We start from the raw sequence: 3731 nt of genomic DNA, 5'->3' as shown, positions 1-3731 counted from the left end.
TTCACTATTCTATACTATACTATCTCACAGAATGGAGGCCTGCCTTTCAAAGAGTGTTAACCTCTGTCTTGCTTACTCTCTCTTTCTCTCTTTCTCTCGCTGTCTCTCTGTTTTTCTCTCTTTCTCCAGAGTCCAGTGTTACCTCTGCCTGGGGAGTCTGGGGGGGTGATGAGGGTGGAGGTTAGCTCGGCTAACAGAGAGAGCGAGGGAGTGTAGGGAGGGATGGGAGAGGAGGAGGCACTGCCGTCCCTCTCCTCCTTCCTTTAGGTCACAAACACAAACGTGTAGAGAGAGACTTCAGCTTGCTGATGTACCAGTAAAAGACTCCATCAATTTTAGACACTTTGAGATTCGGAAAAACAAAACATTTGGGATATGGACTTGCATTTGTTTATGGACAAAAAATGATAAAATTACCATTTGGAGACAGTGGCCAGAGGTAAACAAAACCAAAGCATGGATTGCTGTCTTACCTTGTCCATAGACCACTTACAGAGTAAGGAAATATGTCATTTTGTAATTTGGGTGAATCCTTGTAAGAAGTCTAGTCTGTATATGAAGTACAGAACTATTCAAAAGCAGCCAATTGATCAATGTAGTAGTAATGTCAATATCAGTTTTCTTGTAAATCCCACATCCAAAGCCTCTGTCTCTTCCAGCTACCAGAGTTTCAGGGAGGTGCCCAGACTGCTAGACCTGGATCTGACAGAGGGAGACCATGACTTTCCTGATGCAGGAGAAGAAGCCACACATGCAGGCGGTGAGGGGACAAGAGAGGGACCACACCCAGGGACCAGGAGGGAGGAGGGCCACACATGTCTAGCTCAGAGGTGAGTCTGAACTCACTGCACCGGGGTTGTATTCACTAGGAACCAAACTGAACCAAACGGAAGCAAACTGGCTGAAACAGAGAGTGACTATCTAAACTTGTTGTCGTTTTACGTTCCATACCCTTTTGCTACGGTGTGCAGACTGTGCACTAATGAATTTGACCCAGGACATCAATGCCTCTAAATGCTGATCATAAACTCTGACCAGCTCCTAAATTGTATTATTTTTTTAATACTCACTATTATGTGTTTTCAGATAGCCAATGCTAGGTCAGAAGGACGCTACATTCATTCCACTGGCAAGACCAAGGACCAGCAAATCAGTTCTTTGTTCCCCTAAAGACCTCAGCCAATCCCCTGCATTTCATGGCTCGCCTGCCAGTGACAGCAAGAGGTCAGAGGTCAGGATGTCTCGAGGCAGCAGGCTCACCAGTCTGGGGGAGAGTACTGCGTCAGAGAGGAGGGGCTCCAAACTGCAGCCTGGGACCAGGAGAGTGTAATCTCAGGTCAATTACTTGAGAGACTGGATCAAGCTTCCATTACATTTTTGACTGCTTATTCACCTACCTGGTGTCTGTTGTGAAATAAAAAATGTCATTACTTTTTGCACACTATCCACTCATTTCCTGTTCATGACTAAAAACACAATGTAATTGCATCTAACTTGTTTCCAAAGCATGTTCAACCAACAAATATCTGAATTTAAGTGACACTCTTATCCATAGCTAGGTGGGACAACCACATATCATAGGCATAGTAAGTACATTTTTCCTCAAAGTAGCTATCAATCAGTAAAGTCAGAGCTAGTAAGTGAGGAAAAAGTGTATAGGTCTATGCATATGAAAAATAATGTTGAATAATAAGAATGTTGGTCATTTATCTTGACAATTCAGCAATATCTTCTAAACCAGCAGTAATTGTCTCTCAAACCCTCTGTGTGATAGGATAGGATATTATTATTATTATCTCATCCGAGATGTGGGCTCTGAGAGCGGTCACCTGACTCCTGCAGCACCCAGTCCCTTCCACCAGATGGCCACAGCGAGGTGAGCTACTCTCCTACTCCTTCCCTCTCTCTCCAGTCAGTGACTTGGCTGTAATTCTCACCGAACCTCACATCACATTCCTCACTCTCTCTCTCACACACACACACAGCTCTGTACCATGCCCTTACATTATCGCTAGTTGCCTATCTAAACTCCTTCCCTGTTTAATTCCTAATTATAGTTGCCTAAATCAAATCAAATTGTATTTGTCACGTGCACCGAATACAACAGGTGTAATAGACCTTACAGTGAAATGCGTATTTACAGGCCCTTAACCAACAATGCAGTTTTAAGAAAAATAAGTGTTAAGAAAGTACATACAAAAATAAAATGAAGTTAAAAAAATATGAAATAATTAAAGAGCAACAATAAAATAACATTAACCAGGCTATATACAGGGGGTACCAGTACAGAGTCAATGTGAGGGGGTACATAAGGGCGGTCAATGCAAATAGTCCAGGTAGCCATTTAATTAGCTGTTCAGGAGTCTTGGGTGTAAAACCTTTTAAGGTGCTTCTACACCTGCATTGCTTGCTGTTTGGGGTTTTAGGCTGGGTTTCTGTACAGCACTTTGAGATATCAGCTGATGTAGGAAGGGCTATATAAATACATTTGATTTGATTTGATTAAGATACCTTTTGGATCGAGACATGGCGCTCCGGTACCACTTTCCGTGTGGTAACAGAGAAAACAGTCTATGAATAGGGTGGCTGGAGTCTTTGGCAATTTTTAGGGTATTCATCTAACACAGCCTGGTATAGAGGTCCTGGATGGAAGGAAGCTTGGCCCCAGTGATGTACTGGGCTGTACGCACAACCCCTTGTAGTGCCTTGCGGTCAGAGGCCGAGCAGTTGCCATGCCAGGCGGTGATGCAACCAGCCAGGATGCTCTCGATGGTGCAGCAGTAGAACATTTTGAAGATCTAAGGACCCATGCCAAATCTTTTCACTCTCCTGAGGGGGAATAGGCGTTGTCGTGCCCTCTTCACGACTGTCTTGATGCGTTTGGACCATGATAGTTCATTGGTGTTGTGGACCCCAAGGAACTTGAATCTCTCAACCTGCTCCAGTATAGCCCCGTCGATGAGAATGGGCACGTGCTCAGCCATCCTTTTCCTGTAGTCCGCAATCATCTCCTTTGTCTTGATCAGGTTGAGGGAGAGATTGATATCCTGGCACCGCACTGCCAGGTCTCTGACCTCCTCCCTAAATGCTGTCCTACCACTGTTGTGTCTTCGGCAAACTTAATAATGGTGTTGGAGTAGTGCTTGACCATGCAGTCATGGTTGAACAGGGAGTACAGGAGGGGACTGGGCACGCATCCCTGAGGGGCCCCTGTGTTGAGGATTGTTTTGTCTAGGTGTGGCCCGTCAGGTAGTCCAGGATCCAGTTGCAGAAGGAGGTGTTTAGTCCCATGGTTCTTTGAGGGCACTATGGTGTAGAATGCTGAGCTGTAGACAATGAATAGAATTCTCACGTAGGTGTTCCTTTCATCCATGTAGGAAAGGGCGGTTTGGAGTGCAATGGAGATTGCATCATCTGTGGATATGTTGGGGCGGTATGCAAATTGGAGTGTTGATGTGAGCCATGGCCAGCTTTTTAAAGCACTTCATGGCTACAGACGTGAGTGCTACGGATCGGTAGTCATTTAGGCAGGTTGCTTTGGTGTTCTTGGGCGCAGGGGCTATAGTGATCTGCTTGAAACATTACAGACTCGGTCAGGGGCAGGTTGAAAATGTCAGTGAAGACACAGTGCGTACACGTCAGTACACGTCCTGGTAATCCGTCTGGCCTTGAGAATGTATACAGCTCATTGACTGTGGTCTTAGTGCCAGCATCGGTTTGTGGTGGTAAAT

The 3731-nt window shown here is 45.2% G+C and overlaps 1 long non-coding RNA gene across 1 annotated transcript; it reads left to right on the top strand.

Moving 5' to 3' along the window:
- The first annotated feature begins 449 nt into the window (after positions 1-449).
- On the top strand, positions 450-1876 carry LOC124048016. The gene is made up of 3 exons (XR_006841164.1): positions 450-830; positions 1087-1336; positions 1775-1876. It is a non-coding gene; the product is annotated as an uncharacterized LOC124048016 (long non-coding RNA).
- Positions 1877-3731: the final 1855 nt, after the last annotated feature.

The sequence above is a fragment of the Oncorhynchus gorbuscha genome, linkage group LG11, assembly GCF_021184085.1.
Source record: "Oncorhynchus gorbuscha isolate QuinsamMale2020 ecotype Even-year linkage group LG11, OgorEven_v1.0, whole genome shotgun sequence".
NCBI classification, from domain to species: Eukaryota; Metazoa; Chordata; class Actinopteri; order Salmoniformes; family Salmonidae; genus Oncorhynchus; species Oncorhynchus gorbuscha.
Note: the sequence above shows the minus strand (reverse complement) of the source record. Positions and strands in the feature narration are given on the sequence as shown.